The sequence below is a fragment of the Neopelma chrysocephalum genome, unplaced genomic scaffold, assembly GCF_003984885.1.
Source record: "Neopelma chrysocephalum unplaced genomic scaffold, ASM398488v2 Primary Assembly neopelma1_147, whole genome shotgun sequence".
Lineage (NCBI taxonomy): Eukaryota > Metazoa > Chordata > Aves > Passeriformes > Pipridae > Neopelma > Neopelma chrysocephalum.
In genome coordinates, this window is record NW_020897809.1 from 8,313,818 (window position 1) to 8,331,738 (window position 17,921).

Genomic DNA, 17,921 nt, shown 5'->3' on the forward strand with positions numbered 1-17,921 from the left:
GCAGCAGCCAATGGGGTCTCGCCGTCGGCCGCGCGCGTGGGGGGGGGCAGCGGCACCCGGCGGGCACGGGGGCGTGGCCTCGGCGGAGCGGGCATCTGCTATTGGCGGAGCGCGGCAGGGGGGCGGGGCGGCCGGCGGGGGCGGGGCCGGCGCTCCGCGGTCGGTGCGGGCAGCGCTCGGCGGCGGGAGCGGAGCGGAGCGGGGCGGCCGCGGCAGGTGAGGGGCGGCGGGGGATGAGGGCTCGGTGAGAGGGGCGTGGGGCTGTCACCGCCGCCGCCGGGACCGGCGCGGGGCGGGGGAGCGCTGCCGGGGGTCAGCGGCGCCGGCGGCAGGTGCCGCCCGGGGGCCGCGCTTTGTCTCCGCGTGGGGGGATGGGCGCGGCCCCTCCGGAGCGGCGGCGCCTCCCGGGCGGGGCGAGGGGGCTCCGGTGGGCAGGGAAAGCCACCCACCCCGGGCCGCCCCCGCGGAGGGCTCGGCGGAGGAGAGCGTGGGGGTCGCCGCGGCTCCGCGCCCCGCAGGAGGAAGAGGAGGAGCGGGCGGCGGGGCTGGCGAGACCCTCCGCCGGCGGCGGCACCGGCGGGGTGCGACGGGTGGTGGGACCGGGCGAGCTCCCCGCGACCTGGGCAGGGCTCCGAGGGGGTGTCACCGGGCTGGTTGCGGGGCCGCGGTCGGACAGCCCGTACGGCAGCGCTGGAAGGGGTGCCCGGCCCTCGCCCCGCGCCTGGGATGGCACTGAGTGGTTGATTCCTGTTGGTCTGGAGATCTCATTTTCCACCTTGAACGCATTCCTTTTGGAAGAGTTTGCAGCAAGTGTTTGTGTCCACCCCTCCCCGAGCAGGTGTGTTTTCTGTTCCAGAAGTTGCAATTTGAGCTCTTTCTTTTCTCGAATCTAAACTTTCTGTTGCTGCTGCTTTATCTCAGGGCAACAGTCTGGAACAGGAATAGTCCTGGGGGAATATCTGGAGTGCTGAAGGAAGGGGCTACAACCCTGCGTGTTGTAAAACAGCGGGGTCAGTATTTTACTGAACAAGTGCCTTATTCTGTGTGAAGCTGAATGTGATCTGCTCATTTGTGGCCTCGCTTTTTGAATGGGGGTCACAGGAGTGTTTTGCCTTGCGTATAAAATGCAGAAATCAATGACTTATATTAACGATGTGTCTGTGTGACGTCAGGAGCTAAGCCAGTGATGAAAACAGTCACCTCGAATCAGGAGGAAGCTGATGCACTGAGCTGTTGTGCTGCGTGGTTTTGCATTCTAATGGGGAAATTGGTGTTTCCCCTTATTACAAATGGGGCATGGAATTGCATAGGTTTTAGTAGGGTCACTTTGAGAGGCCAGGAATGTCTAACATTCTCTCCCAGAGAGAAGAAAGCAAACAGGTTATGGACAGAAAAGAATCTGGCGGGGAAGGTGACTTGTGGGTAGTCTGGTGCTGAGTGGACTATGTCCATGCTCATCCACACCTCTGTGTGGCAAAACTGGAATCTGTAAGCCAGAGACTTGCTCTGAGTTAAGATTTAGCTAGAAAGCATTTGCCATAGCATGATCATATATGGAATTTTCTCTTCAAATTTCTTCCAACATGTGAAAAGAGTTAGGTTAGTAATACGATTAACAATATTTAATAAGATTAAAATCACCAGCATAACTCTCTTGAGAAAGGTGGGTGCAGACTGTCAGCAGTTGACACTTAATCTCTGCTTTCTCTCACGTGAATGCTGTGAAGAGTTTGGGCTCCAAGACTCTGCCCGCTTTTCAGAACAGAAAAATTCTGCCCTCGCCTGCTGACAGCTCAGGTATTGCCTTACCTTTCATGTCCACCAACAGCATCATATTCCCAGCGGGGCCACGGGATGTTCCCATATAAGGGCAGAGGGAATAGCTGACAGAGGGCTGTGAGAAGCGTGCAGAGCCATTCCCTTCGGTGCCAGTCTTTGTGTGGAGCAGGGTTGTTGCTGCGAGTGTTGCTGCTGCTGGCACGCTTGGGCTTTCCTGGCAACGCCAGCAGAGACTGCAAGGAAACAAGTCTGAAAAGTATCTGTTGCTGCTGAAGGTGGCCCCGTGAGCCTGGTAAAAGGCTGCCTGCCAAATAAGCAATGCCAGTTGTATGTTGGGTGTGCTCTGAAGGAAAAAGCACCCACCCAGGTTGCCTCTGTGGGGTGTGTGCTATCCAGCACTGTCCAACGGGAAAACAAAAGTATTTGCACTTGCTGTCTCCCACTATTGCTATTGACTTTCTAGAGGGGTTCCTTTAGCCAGCAGTGATGGGTACAGGAAGGCATGGTATCTTTTTCAGCAAAAGTTTAGTGTCGGCTGGGGAAAGAGAACAACGGATGAGGGGAAGTTCAGAAGATGAAGCAGCCACTTCCCACAAATTCTTGGGATTTTTTCTGGTAAAAGCTCTACTTCTGAATTGGGCAGATTGACATTATTTCTCTTGTCATTTTCCTTTCTGTCTCAGTCCTTCCTGCTGCCTGTCAAAGCAAACTCACAAGGACTTCAGTTTCTCCTCCTCACTGACAGCCTCTCCATCTGTTCTGGTTTTGTTTGTAGCTGTTTTTTTTTCCTCCTGAAACTTCAAATTGTCTCTTGTAGCCAAGTTCTGAGCTGAGCCCTCCCAAACTTGCATAAGGGTATCCTGGAAGAAGATGATAGGACTTTGATTCATTTCAGCTTGCAGGCTGTGCAGGGTGGTAGCAGTCAGAGGAGGCATGAGCCTGCCTGCTTTCTCGTAAGAATTAGCCCTCTAGATATAAGCTAGTTTCAGAAAGCAGGGTTTGGACTGGTGCCCTTTTTGCTCACCTGGATCTTCAGTGAAACGTCTTTGTGCTCTGGATGCTGGGATCTGGTGTGCTCTGGTGACTCTCCTTTGCATTCCCCATAATCTTTTAAAGCCCTGGATTTGATTTGCATTTATTTGTGGTTCTTGTGAGTATCTGATTGCAGGATTACTGTATCTGAAAGGATTCATCTTCTGCTGTTCATCAAAACCACAGGAGGGCTGCTTTTGCCTTTATGGGAATGTGCCAGCTGGTCTTTCATTGTGCTGGTATCATTTTCCTTGTCCTATTATTGGAGGCGTCTTTGATGACCTGATGGTTGCGATGATGTCTTTAGAGAAGATTCATATTGATCGTTATTTGAGCTTTGTCTGGTTTGGTCTCGGTGCCGGAAGACAAGTCTTAGAAAATTCTTGCATGTGTTTTTCAGGAACAAGCATTTGAGACATTAGGAGCATGTGCACGGTCTTGTGACATGATACCATTGTCCCGGAAGGCAGAGCAGATGCTTCATTTAGTTGGGAAACAGTAAACTCATGTGTTGCATGGTCTTTACTCCAGCACAGTGGTGAGAGCCAAAAGACCTTTCCCGTTGGCACACTCGGTCTAGGGGACTCCCCCAAAACAGCATGGAGGGGTTTTTGCTGCCTGCATAGCTCTCTAGAACCATACAGAGTCAGCCTGCATGCCATGGTTTGCTACAGGGATAACTGAGATGCTCCCCTGCTTAAGAAGCTGGCCGGGGTTGTAGTTGCTGGAGCTCAGACTTGCAAAGGTGCGAAAACATGAAGCAGGATGTTTGGACCTGTACTGACACGCAGCCCTGACTAATGGAAGAACCACAGTGCTTTGGCGTGAGCTCTTTAAGGCTCTGCCTTTTCTCCCCAACTGCTTAAGTAATAAATGTGGGGGACTTGTTTTCACTGCTAATAATTTTTTTCAGCCAAGTAGTAACTAAGACATCTGAGCTATTTTGAGGTTCCAGGAACCAGTTCCTTTTCATTAACTAGAAGTAAGTACTGCCTCTGAATGCTTGGCGGGGGGCGGGGAGGGAACAGAAGAAACGAATGGTGTCAGTTTATTTTTTTTTAATTGAATCAATTTTTAAATGGTTTCTGATATCGTGAATTTAATTTTAGAATTTCAGTTTCAAGTCCTGCCTGCCCCTCCCAAGAAAAAAAAAGTGGGAAAAATGAAGCAGAAAACTTTGTGTTAGCATGATCTGATTTTAGATGTTGATCAAAATGTGAAATGAATCTTCAAATGAGACAGATCGCAAGGAAATTCCCAGATGCCAGACTTTAATCTCATGTGAACTTTAGTGATTTGCTTACAGTATAAACACTGCAAGCACTGTGAGGAACACTTCTCCTGTGCCTGGCAGAGGTGTGAGATTTCACTTTGCTTTTAATTAGAGAACAGTGTGGAACCCGTGGTTGAGTTTCCCCAGCCTCTGCTCTGCACTGGCTCTACCGCTCTCAAAATTTTTGGAACTTCGTAGCCACTCCCTTTGAGGAAATGATAATTGTTTCCCTTCTTGAAGTATCTGAACATTGTAATTTTATCTTGCTACTTGTATCCATTCCCAGACCATCTCATGTGGAAAGTCTTTTGTCCCTATGTCACAGAGGCTGTAAGTGGATTGATCTCTGCTCCTGGTGGTGGTTTAATTAGGCTGGTTCTGTACTGGGGACTGGAGTTTAGGAATTGTGTGACCACTTGCTCCAGATACCCACCTAGAATCTGTGGTGAGCCATTGGGATACACAGCTGTAAGGTACTGACTAAATGGATTGCAGTTGCTTTGTGTCTGCAGGTGCAGACAATTTCAAGCCATCATCATCATCTTTTGCACTTTTACTTAATTCTAATTTAAAGGCAGTGCTGCCTTTGGAATTTCTGCATTTCAGTGAAAAAAACATGTGTGTCAGCTTATCTCACATAATGTAGTACTGAATAGCAATGATGGGGTTCATCCTGCTGCTGAAGTTGCTGCAAGGAGGATGCAGTCTTTCTTGTGTCCTACCCTTCTGTGCAGCTCTGCTGTGGCAGGAGAATAGTTATGCCTGGGACTGTGCAGGTGGGGGAAGCTGATTGTGTTCAAGCATTTGTCTATGCTGATGAAACTTGTTTTCTGACTAAATTGCATGTCATTCTATAAATAGGATGTTTGACATCTTACCCTGTTATAATAATTCTGAAAATTACTACATAGAAGTAGTGTTTTCAGCTGAAGGCTTCTGCCCATATATGTCCATTTCAAAATGATTTTTGTTTCAATCTCTGCTCTTTTAGCTTTCCTGTACCACACCATTTCACATTTTTGTTAAGAGGCCTCCCTGTTCTTTGTGTGGAGTTACCTTAAGAACTGGAGTGCCACCTGTTTCCCCCTCTGGTCCAACTCCTGAAGACTGTGTGATCTTGAAATCTCTCTGTGCCCTACGAGTGCCCATGCCCCCATCCTCCTGTGTGAAACACTGAGGAATTTTTGGGTTCTCTAGTCTCCATAAAAAAATGCCAACCTCTTTAAACACCTGGCCAAGCAAATGCCTCAGAAAATGCTCCTTATGGTGCCTGGCAAGTGCACTGTGCTCAGCTGGAAGTTGTTCAGACAACAAGAATTTAAAACAGAGGAACCAGGGCTTCAAAGATGCTCCTGCCAGAACGGACTTTGTCAGAAGCAGTGTCCTCACTGAAGCTGGTGTAGGGTTTTGGACAGCTTGGAGTTAATGGCCCTAAAGCAACTCCCTCTTTAGCACTTTCAGCTTTGATACCAAGACCTTTTTTTGCATCAGACTAACCTTCTTAAAATGCTGGAGAGAGCAATTCTGTTAGTGAATTACCTAATAGGAAATTATCATATATGAGAGCATTTTGGTAAATCTGTGATCATCTTTTTGCTGTCTTCCAGAAACCAGCATCATGATCTCTTCTCACCTGTCCTCTACTGTCTTCTACCTTTAATGTAGCCAAAAAAAATGCATGTGCTGGAGAGCTCTAGTGCAGAAGCAGTTCCTGGACTTCTGAATCCCACTGCTGTCAATGTTTTGATCTTTATTTGCTTTCTGCTTGACTTCTTGCATACAGATTGCAGTCCATTGCTGAGTGATTCTGCCCAGGAGAATGGTAAAGCGGGTGTGCAGCTGAATTAATTGCATGAGGTCTGTGTGTGCCACTGTGGGAAATGGAGAAGTAGTAACCAGGGGCTGTTTATTTGCCTGTCTTTTTAGCCAGTTTAGCATTTTGATGGAAATTGCTGAAATGAGGCTGCAGAAATGTTGAAGTACCTCGGGAGACTAAGGCATTTGTGAATTTATGTTCTGGTCCTTCACCGAAATGTATTTTGAATTGCATTTCCTGTCAGCTTGCAACTGTTGAGAGAGATTTAAGACAAAGATCGCAAGGGCTTTTTGCTCTTTATCCTGCATGTCAGTGCAGCTTTCTCATGGCTCCAATGAAGAGGTGTGGTTCCCTTGTGTGACTGTGCCTTCTGGGGCACTGCTGTGCCTGCAATGGGTAACACTGACTCTTACTGTTTATTTCCTCCTTTGATCTAATTTTTTTCCCCTTTCTTTTTGGGATTTGTAACCAGAAACTGTTCTCCAGATGTGCGACAGCCAACAGAGGTGCATGTGCAATTACAGAATGGCCCTGGGTGATTGCTACCGGCTTGTCCTCTTGGCAGCATAGCCAAAATTTGAATTGGCAAGAAGGCAGAGCAGTCCCTGTAGCACTGCCATCCCCGAGTGACTCGGTGTGCTAAGCTCCTTGGCCATGGTAACAGGCAGTTGGAGTCCCAGTGCTGGAGTGTCTGGTTGTGCTCTGTGCCCAGCACTGCTGAGATGATGCAGAGTTAAAGAAAAAGGAGTGGCAAGGCAGAGCAGCTGCCATACAAACGCTGCTCTTGCTCTCTGCGCTGCCAAGAGGGCAGGTACCTGTGAGGTGACCTCCCACAGCAGCAAAGATGGGGAGAAGGGACTGTGTGTGCTGGCAGTGTGGCCATATGAGCAGCTGCACAGGACCAGATGAAAGAGCCATTTAGCCTGTTTTGCTTTTTCTGGGCTTGGGACAGTCAAGTCTCTGTCCTCACAGTGCCTAAGTCACCATAGCCCCTTCCTTCTCCACACTGAACTGGTCTACAGGGAAGGTGAAAGCCTGTGTCAGTAGCCTCAGTAACATGCTCAGCAGAGTGCCACAAATCTAAAGGCTTCTGGGGGAGTGCTGACAATCATGCTTGCTTGCTTATTATATTTTAAAGCTGTTCCTGTGTGTTGTAGTGGCAGTACTGTGCTGGATATTTGAACCTTGTAAAAGCATTTTCTCTGCATAAAACACAGGCAGCCCACTGCCACTGACACTCTTGCAAGTAGTTGTTCTGTTTCATTGCGGGTCTGAGGCCTGTACATACAGGCTGGTGGCATCATGAAGCTTTCCTTAACAACCCATATTGATAATGGCCACTGTTCCATGATGCTTAACTAGACTTCACAGTGCTGTGGAGAGCTGTCTCTTTTGAAGTCTGTGAATAAATGTTGTAAAGAGCAGAAAGAGTAGGCAAGCTGATGGACGTATCTCAGACTCATGTTGTTTTGGAACCAACCATCCAAATACATCTACAGCATCCCAATGTCACGGACCTGCTCTAGCAAGAGCTCTTGCTGTGGATCTATGAATGTCAAACTCGTTAGCTACAGACAAATAACATCTGAATAGTGTTTACCTTCTAGAGGATGACAGGGGTGGGGGTCCTGCTGGGAGGAACTTGTATGCTGGTTCTGCTCACACAGTCCCAAGAAACATGAACATTACTGGTAAAGTAGTTTTGCAGTTCCATGTTCTGTTGCTGATCAAAAGTTTGTGTCTGTGCCTGGTGTGGGTGTTCAGCAGCAGCATGCAAGTCCCAGGATGCTGCTGCACTGAGCAAAGCTGTTACAGGAGAATGACCTGCACTTGTAGAGTTTTCATCCTTTTCCTGTGTTGCCTCCTGAATATTTGAAAGCCATTGGGCTGTGCATCTGCTTCCCTTCCTCCCAGTGCTGCCAGCACAGTGTAATCCTAACGGGTGCTACAGTGACAATTACAGGCTCCGTGTTCTCTGCAGGCTGCCAGAGCCTGTTGGCTCATCAAAACACAAATGACACCTGGCTGCTCAGCCCTAGGATTGTAATCTGCATCCCCAAGTGCACCATGTAGGAAATACCAGAAGGCACAAGGTCTTAATGATGGAACTTTGCCCAAAATGCAATGTGTTTCTTTTAAGCAGGTAGAAATTATATGTATGCAGTGATTCACAAGGGAATGGTCTCAACTGATATAAACACATGGATCATCCTTGTTATTCCACCCTGTAATGAAAAATACATCTCAAACCCCTCTTTTCTGCATAGAGGAAGAATTAAACTTTTTGTGCTTGTGAAATTGTTATCTCTACTGGGAACTGTCCTCTGTGTTGCTGCTTCACATGACTGAAATAGAACTGTTAGTTTACAAATTGGTACCAATTTCTTTACCACTTAGTGACCTATAGGAAGATTTGTGTTTGTCTTCAGACTGTTCTTCTGTATATGCTCTGAGAAGTCTTGTCCCTTTGGCCTCTTTTGGACAGAAAGGTGAAAAGCTCAAGTGGAGGAAGAAGAATTGATCTTTTGAGAGCTGCAAGGAAAAGAAAAAGTATTGCAGGACTTTCTTTCTAAGGGAGCAAAACACTTCCTTTAAATGAAGACTCTATTTACATGTGTTAATTCCCTTTGGTTTTTCTGTGGGATGGAAAGGTCACTGTGTGTCTATCCAAGCTCTGAAAAAAATCAATGGTTTAATCAATTTCTAAAGTAGATTTAGTCAAAGAGACTACTGTGGTGTGGCTTGGGCTTTTATGTGTGAAGGTGTCCCAAAAAGTTGCTAGAAAAGTCAATGCAGGGCATTGCTGCAAATAAACTTGCAGAAATTATAGGGGAATTTTCTGTCCCATTCACCGTGTCCACGAGGTGGTTTTTTTTCCCTTGCCCAGTCCCAGCGTGGCTTCCTCCTGGTGTTCCTACTGAAAGAATAGATCGCTGAGAGCAGATCAACAAAAGCAGTCATGCAGTTCACTTGAGCGGTCATGCATAAATATGAGCAGACTTTCTGCTGTTAAAACTGATGGGTAGCCTTCCCTGCCATCAGTTTTCCATAGGCTGCTTGTTCTCGCTGCTTGGAGCTGTGTTGAGGATCTTGTCTCTGATAGACAGAAAGATGTTGGTGTTCCTGGGTAGCTGGGCTGGGGGGTTCACGTGGCTTTGAAAGTATGAAGGTAAGGATTGGTAAAAGCCACATGTCTCATTTTACACTGTTGCCTTGGAATTATTTTCTTCTGAGTGGTGTAACAGACAGAGCCCTTCCAGCTGTCACAGTGACCTGCACCCAAACCTTGCCCTGTGCTCCTACCTGCACACAGAGCATAACTCCTGCCTTGTGCTCTTTGCCAGCTTAGATGTGCATTTGACATATAACACAAAACGAGAAGCAGCACAAAATGAGAAGTGTCACTCAATGGAAATGCTGGTTGGAGGTGAAAGTTGAATAGGCCTCCTGCTAGAACAGAAGTAGGAGGAGGTACTAGTCCTTGTGATATGGAGTGCCTGGTTAACACCTACAACAGGTTAATGCTTTTCATTCAGTCATCTTGAATAACTTTGGGTCTTTCAGGAGGTTTGAAATGGGTAGTTCTTGGGTTTGATAGATACCTCTGAAGGGTTTGGTTGTGTGAATAGTAAGAAAGAGCAGCTGGAAAGAAACACGGCAGCAGGTGACTGTTCATGTAATGTGTTCCTTGGGTGTTTGACTTGGAGCCATACAATGGTATGAATAATTGATCTGTGCCAACATCAACAGCCTACCTCATAATTATTTGATTAAAAAAAAAGGCTGATGCATCTGAAATCATGGGTTACTGGGCATATGTCAAGAAGTTGTATTCCTAGCAGGTAACTTCACCAAGCATCAGTACTATGCTCTGCTGTTCAGTAGTTCATCAGTGTTCTGAAAATAAGTCTAAAGCCACTACTAATGATGATTCAGCAGAGAAGCAGGCAATGCTGAGGGGAAATTCAAAACCATGGCTGGAAATGACAGGTGTGTTGGGATTTTCTTGCTTGAAGATACTGAATAGTACTCAAGTCTTTGGCAGAGTGGGGAACCAGGTATTGAAGTTTTACTTAGAGCTTTTGGAGAAACGATTAAATGGTGACTAAGAAAGGTACGAGTTCCTTTCACTCAGTACAGTCAGATAATTGGCTGTTAGTGAACTGATATGATCTTTGCAGTCTGATTTCTGTAGCTCCTTCGTTATGCTGTAAAACGGGTCCAGTGAAATGACATCCATCTGATAGAGGCAAGTTTGGACTTCTGTGTGCCAGAGATGCTGATTTTTCACCGATTGTACCTCACCAAAGCAGTGACCTTGAAGAAGGGAGAGGAAGAGAGGGGATGACAATCAAATTAATATTTAAAAAAAAAAAGTTATAAACTGTTCAAGCACTCAAGAAAAGATGTCCTGTACTGAGAACTGACAGGACCAATCTGTTGATTGCCAGAAAAACTATTGAGAGGTGACTTGGTTAAAACATGTGCATAATTGACTCTGAGGAGCTCCTCTTTAATCCAGCAGAGAAGGAATTAATGGCTCAAGGCAGAAGGCAAACAAATAAGAAATTAGTCTGGCCTTGCTGCCAGAAAGAATGATGGAGCCATTGGAGCAAACTACTAGCAGAGTAGTGAACTTATGTTTTGACCTCCAAAGGCCTCTAGTCTAGATGCCATAAACCACTACATTTCAGAGAACCACTTAATGGGCTTTGTGGAGGTGTGAGTGGATAAAATGGAACAGCGCCTGTGTGTTAGGCAGGAAATCAGAGTGGTTGTACCTTAAATTATGTGACTCTGACTAGTCCTGTTGCAATTGGTTTCTGGTTTAGAAATAACCCCAAGACCAATGCAGTCGTGTTCTTCATCCCTGTTTGTTTTTTTTCTTTCCAAACTTTGTTTATGTCTAAATATTTTATGTGACTTAAGTGGTACATCCTGGATATAAAGAATCTTGTTCATGACGGGAGTGTTAACTTGAGGTTTGTACTTCAGATGTCTCCTGAAAATGAAATCTTCTGTATATTTCTTTTTTATATTTCTTAGCAATATCAGTGCAATAGTGAAAGAAATACTGTATCTGGCCTGCCTTGTGGTATTTATTTTATTGATTAAACTTGCTAGGAGAGTAGAGTTTTATTAGGCATTTAGTGTATAAACCCATGTACTCTAAGGAACTGTGTTAAATTCCAATTGCACTTAAGTAATTCAGTTATTTTCATTAGTCTTCTCTTGCATTCAGTGTGAAAATCCTATACAAGAAGTAAATCTGATGAATGTTGTAATTTAGCCTGCCATTGTTTACGAATAACTTGCAATTGTTTACAGACTGAAAACTAAAGAGTTTTATAAGGCCAAACCAATCATTGAGTTCATTTAGTCTGATGCTGTGTAAAGCAAGACAGTGGCCTTTCCTGAATTTAAGCTAAACATCCAAGTTGAGACTGAATGCTAATAAAAAAAAGAGTTGTGAGTGATGGAGTGCTTGTCATACTAAATAAATTTTAAGATATCTCTAAGAAAAGAAGCTTGAAAAACAGACCTTGGTCTGCTCAGGCCAGAAATCTGCAATTAGCAAATTATTAACTTTGTTCTGAATGGGTTAAGTAGCGTGGTACTTGTTCTGTTTCACTTCTGATTGACTATATAATAGCCACCATCAGCAGTCTCTGCCATGTGCTGGATTGTGAAGTCTGCTAATTAACACATTAGTTTCATATTGCTGCTGCCAATGTTTGCACTGAAGAACTTCGCTTTTTTTTGGCCATATGGATGGGTGGGAATATCAAGATCGTGTTATGGCTCTGTGCTCATTCATGTGTGATGCTTTGTGCTCTGTTTTTCCCAAGACATCTAATCAGGCTTGGGGCTGAACAGTGCCTTTTTGGAGAATCTTTAACTGAAAGGTCAAAATAAGCACAGAGACAAGTCTTGCTGTCACTCTTCCCACCCACCCCCCGCCCTCCTTTGTGTGTGTCTCTCTCTCCACGTATACATATGTAGGAGTCCTTCACCCAGCACATTCATCTGTGATTTCTTTCTTGAGACCCAGAGTTTCTAAGTGCCACTCAGGGTCTTTCTAAACAGCATACAGCTCTGCCAGATGGATTGCACTCAGCAACCTGCCAGTTTGTTTATTTGGGGCTGGGGGAGATGATTTGTGGTTGGGGAGCTCCTGGCACTCACCTGCTGATGGGTCTGCTGGCTTTCTGTGCACTACCTGCTGCCTGGGATCTGTGTGTCTCAATTAACCACGTGTAGGAGGTGGAACAGGATTTCCCTTAAAGGCAGTATTTGCTTATAGACTGGGATCTGGTGGTTCTTCAAGGGAGTGGGAAGGAAAATGTACCTTACAATGGTCTCAAAGTGAGGCATCTCCAAATGATGCCATGGAAGCTGAAGACTCGGGTTTGCAGTACAGATCAGATCTGACATAACTGGAATTTGTTCACACTTACCCTCTGGTACCTCCCATCCGTGCACTGAAAGCGTTACCAGGAAACTCCCTGTGGGAGAGCAGAACCATCAGGAGGGGGAAGTGTTAAAAGCTGGGTATTTATTCCAGCTCTCAGGATGCGTCTGAGGAAGATGCCTTTATTTTGATGAATGAGAGATATTTTTGTGGTATTGATGGGTTTGTGCCTGTTGTAAGACCATTTGAGGCAGTCAGCTCTTTTGCTTTTACTGTCACTGTTTCAGCCTTGCTTGGCTTCTTCTTTTCCTTACTCACCAAGTGCAACTGAAAATGAGGTACCAAAGCAGCCCATTTAGTTTTTTGTATGCAATCTAGCAAATGTTAGTGCTGGAAACTGGGCTCTTGCTGCTGTTTGTCTGGTAACATTACCCTCTGTTGTTGCCTTGTGCTGCTTTTGAAAAAATACTGCTCTGGTTTTCTGTGTGAGAGGTGGTTGGCCCATAAATGTATTCCAACCCACCTAATAACTCTTCTCTAAAATCTTTCATCAGGTCTTTTCTGCTGTATAGTTTAAAAAGAACAAAAACCCCAAACACCTCCCTTTACCCCTGAAAACAGCAGTCATCTTGTTCTGCTGAGCTGAGTGCTGCTCATACTGATCAGTGCTGTTCCCTTTGTCTTAGTTTATTTTAGAGTTAAGTTATAAGCTGTTTAAGACTGGGCTATTTTTGTTCTGTATTTTTGCAGGATCTTTTACATGAGTCTCCTAAAATCTAAAATAAATGCTCTTAAAGGCAAAACTACCATCCGTATCAGGGCAAGATGGTAATTTCTCTAAAAATGAAGTTTTGTGTTTTTATTCTGATAAAGCATTTTGGCAAGCACATGCCTGCACAGAGGAATGCCTAGGTCAGGGCTGGACTCACGGCCATCTTCTGTCTTTACGCTGGATTGCCCTTTGTCAGCCAGATGCCTTATGATCCCACCTTCTCCCTCCGCCCCTCTTTTGACAGTAGCCGTGGTGCTCAGCAGGGGCTCCCCTGGCTGTGTTTGCTTTAGCTGGGGAGGTGTTTGCCTTCCCTGCAGAATTCCAGTTTCCAGCTGCCGGGGAAACCTGGAGCACTTGTGTTGATTTATTAGGGCACAGTGCACCTCAGGAATGCCTCTGCTAAGGAGCTGGGAGTGATGGAGGGGATCCTGCCTGATGCTGCGTGAAGCCTTCTTGTTTCTCTTTACAGAAACACTAGGCAGGAATTCCCCAAAGTAAGGTAGGAAAAATAGCTCACTCGACTGACTACTTTGGAGAGTGTAAAAGTGAGACTCGGTTAGGTTTCCCTGGCACAGAGTTAAGGAGGTGAATGATAGCTGCAATTTTAAGAGTGCAATTTTTGAGTAAGTGAGTTTTTGTGGTAGATGATACTGTGAATTGCCCGACCAGAGGGTTTGTATGGGTTTGGTTTGTGTTAAGAGCTGGCATTCCTGAGCTACTGACTAGGGCTTTTTTCCGGGACTTGGCTTTGGGCCATCTAAATGTTTTGCACTTGGAAGAAGCAAGTTTCAGCTTCTTTGGAGTTGCAAATTTTTAAACGTTTTCCAATAGAGATATGGGAATGGATTTGGTTTTTTAATTACCCTTGTAGACAGCAAAAGTCTATGGACTACAAGTTTAGAAAACACTGTCATCAGTGTGTCTTCCCTGTAGTGAGTTCAGTAAAACATCTTCAACTCTCTAATGTGTCTCAGACATCTGATTTGCACCCCTTCTTTTCCTTTCTTGTCTGGTATGCACACACAAATGTGTTTCTGGACTTTTTCTTTAATTTGAGCTCTTGGCAGCTGGTGTTCCAGCTGATCATCAACACCTAGGAAAATGTTTGGTGTTTGCACTGGGCAGGGTGGTCAGCTGGTCACTTCAGATCAAGTATTTGGTGGTTGCAGAGTAGGTTGTGTTTACGGGGCATTGGTGCTGAGAAGGAATTTCCTTTCCTGGCTGAGGTAGAAAGACTGTCCACGTACAGCTTTATTCCTTTGCTTTAGCATTCCTTGAGGTTGTTTCCCTATTTTACAAATGCATCTTTTGAGAAGTGCCAGGAAAATGTCTCTCTCAAATGGAAATGGAAATTTCTGAGCTCACAGGCATGAAAACCTTTGGGTCTGTGCTCACTGAGTGAAAAGAGGATTACCAACCAACCATTCTCCAGAGTGCAAAGCGGTGGAGCAAAGTCTGCAGAGGCTCTCTGAAAGTTATTGGCTTTCCCAAGGAAGGGTGCTTGTGAATAGAATTGAATGAGGTTGGTTGCGTCCTTCTTGGCTTCCCTGCTGTAAGTACAGAGAGCAGTGAAACTTGGAACTCGGTAGATGCTCGAACAAAATGGGAAATGTGGTTTTTTTGAAGTAAATGTCTTGTGAACAGGTCGAGAGCCAGTGTTCCTCTATTACTGTAAGAGAATTAATGGGTTTGTGACTGCATTTAGGCCTGAAAAAAGCATGGAGGCAGTGCTGATTTTTCCAGAACTGTTTGAAGGGTTCAGAAACGAGGATGGTGGGCTGGAGCAGATGCAGATTGCTTATTTTCACTGGGGACTGTTAAACCTGCCAAAGTGTAAACTGCATCTTAACAGAAATATGTGAGGCAAGGCCTGCACATCTCTCCCTCCTAATTACCACAGCTCAGCTGCTGCTGTCTCTTATGCTTACACATCTGAAAGGTGACAATGACAATGTCTTGAATGGCAAAGCAATAGCAGGAAGGGTCTTTCTTTTTTTTTTTTTTTTAGCTGTAGTCTGGAACAAAGAAGTTATTCAACCACTAGTCAAAAATATTCTTATGAAAAGTCTTTCTCCTCGAAACTGCTCTTCAGGAGACCACCAGAATTTTTGTAGATCCTGATGGCTTGTCTCCTGAGTGACTACAGATAAAGCAGCAGCCAACTTCATCCTCTTTCGCACACCGACAGCCTCAGGAATGTTCACCACAGCAGTGGGACTTCCATTTTTGCTGTCCCTGCAGCTCTGCACTGGATTGCCTTTGTACACATTACCTTTTTCAAGAAGTTGGAAAGCTCTTCTCACTGTTCTGGCAAAAATCTCCAGTAACATTTTCACAGGAGTTACTTCAGTTGCCAAACCCCGGGCTTTCAGATCCTCATCACTCATGGCACGCAAAAGATGAGATAGTTTTTATGGCCTCCTCTTACAGGAACAGGGACTTGAGTGGGGGGAAGGATGGTACTGTGGTTGTGATTGCATTCCAGTGGCACAGAAAGAGTGGAGGCAGTGGCAGCTCCCAGTTGGTCTGCATGTGATGGGTTTGGATTTGGTTTCCCTGTGAAAGTCTGATGTAGGTCATGCTCTCTGATGGCAGTTTGGCTGGTTAGCTATGAACTTGTTCGATCTCCCCTCACCCATGACCTTACTCTGTTTCACTGTATCCTTGTAAATCTGGTTTAAGAAATAGCTTTGTGGAAGTTTCTCTTCCTACCTCCCCACCTGTTCTGTTTAGCTCAGGAGAACCTGCTGCCGGGGCAGCAGGCAAAGCAGGCTCTGATCAGAGACACTGCGTGGGCTGCTGGGGTTCCTCTCATCTGGGGAACAACACAGCAGAAGAAAGCTGTGCTAAAACCCACAGATTTTTTTTTTTAAGCTGAGAGGAGAATGTCCTTCATAGCCAGCTCCCTCAGCCTGTTCACAAATAGGGAATAAAAGTTGAAGCAAGGGGATGCCTGTCCATTTGTATCAGCCTGGGAAATGGTGGATTTCTCTCCTGAGGCCTTTGCCTCAGGCATCTTGCCAAAAGGCATCTAGTCTCTATTCACTTCAAACACAATACAGTTCCTAAGCCAGAAATGTGCAGAAAGCTCATGAACTGTGATCAGCTGAAGGCCAGACAGCATGACCTGGTGCCTCGTAAAAATCAATGAATTGAAGAGCTGTGACTTCTGGATGCTTGGGAAGTATGAGCAGCACCTGCTGTGCAATGTGAACTTGAAGATGATCACAGGATAATCCACTTAAACTTAACCTGTATTTATGGTAGGAAAATATCCTGGAATCTGTGCTGAAAGAATTAGATTTTGCCTAAGTGAAGTGTTTTAGCAAATGCAAGTGATTGCTTTCTTCACAGATCCTGTGTATGGGCTTCCTTTCTTCAGAGCAAAAGGAATTCAAGCCAAATTTTACTTTGGAGCTAAAAGGCATATTTTTAGCAAAGGCAGTGTGAGCAGTGTTGGGATGAACTCCAGGTCTTTGGTGTTCCTGAAGAAACACAAACAACTGCAGAGAAGGGTATAGCTCAGATCCTTTTGCCAGCGTGCTTAGCAGGCAGCCCTGTACTAGATCTGGTTCAGTCCTCGACAAGTGACCTCTGTCACTGAACGGGAACATAAAGAGCCTCAGTGAGCTTTGGCTGAACTGGGCTTTTGCCTGTCTGCTCCAGAGAGAGAGTAACCTCAGTGTTCCCTTCCCTCCCTCCCTCAGTGTGTCTGTGAAAATACTAACTTGATTTAGCTGCCAAAAAAAAGACATTTGAAAAGTATACATTGCTCTCCTGTGTCCTAACTTCTGTAAAATATGGATTATGGTTGGTTCCTGTATATGGAGCTCAGTAATTTTACAGAAGAGAAAACGGCACCACTACAACTATCCACACAACACTTAATACAGTGAGGTCTTAGTCTGTGCTAGGGCTCCAGAGTGCTATTCTGAGCATTATGAACCCGATTATATTACACATAGAGCTCAGATGGCTCAGAGCCATGCTTGGGATATTAACTGTTTCTATTAAGCTTAGCATTTAGAGATCCTTCTGGCAGAGGAGGGCAATGCTGAACGAGTGAGCATTCCCACAGCAGAATGGTGTGTGTGAGTACAGTTAGGGAGGGCTTTGTAGTTCATTTGCACAAGGGATAACCTGAGTTCCAGAGCTTGCTAGCTTAGGGATGCTCAATGAAATAATCTTTTCAATGTACTACTTTTCTAGCTGCAGGTGTTGTGGAGGAGGCACTTACTGATGTAGATGTACAGGAGTTCAAGAGAAACCTTATGAAGTGCTATAAATGTATCATAAGGGGAAAATCCATATGTAGTGTGTCATTTGGCAGAGAATGTGATAAAGTGGCATTCAATGTGGTTACTTGTGATTCTTGACAGCCCATGCCCCTGAAAGACTTTTTAAGACTTGGTTTCAACTTGGTTTCAACTTCAACTACGTTGTGTTGAAAGTAGCTTTAGGAATAGTAAAGGTCCCTTCCGTTTCTGTTTAAAAAAAAAAGTTTATTTTCATGATTCTGTTTTGTGCTGTTCCAGATTTTGTAAAAACACACACTCCGAAAGCCCAAACAACAACAATAATAAAAGAAACCCTTTGTGGATTGCCTGGGTGACCCAAATAAAGTTGATGAGTTTCTCACTGTTTGAATACACATTGTCTGCCAGGTGGGAACTGTGAGGCTCTTCCTTCCCTCATCACCCCACAAGTGCAGGAAGAGATAAGAGGAATGTCTTTCATCCTGCCGGGGCACTGGCTGAATTTGAAGCACACTACCAGCAGACAGGTATGCTGAATTTGGAGCCTAAATGGCTGCCTTGGGGAGGAAAGGGGGCAGAGA

At 45.3% G+C, this 17,921-nt stretch overlaps 1 protein-coding gene across 5 annotated transcripts in view; it reads left to right on the plus strand.

Annotated features, from left to right (window-relative positions):
* The first annotated feature begins 173 nt into the window (after nt 1–173).
* The window catches only part of PLXNB1 (plexin B1), a 78,849-nt gene continuing 61,101 nt past the window's right edge, over nt 174–17,921 (plus strand). For 3 of the 5 annotated variants that reach the window (XM_027700607.1, XM_027700609.1, XM_027700610.1), the window contains exon 1: nt 174–216. The gene's annotated coding sequence lies outside the window, so the exon portion shown is untranslated. Of the gene's footprint in view, nt 217–13,545; nt 13,584–17,921 lie in introns of those variants that run through there. The other 2 variants (XM_027700611.1, XM_027700608.1) reach the window with 2 other exon arrangements.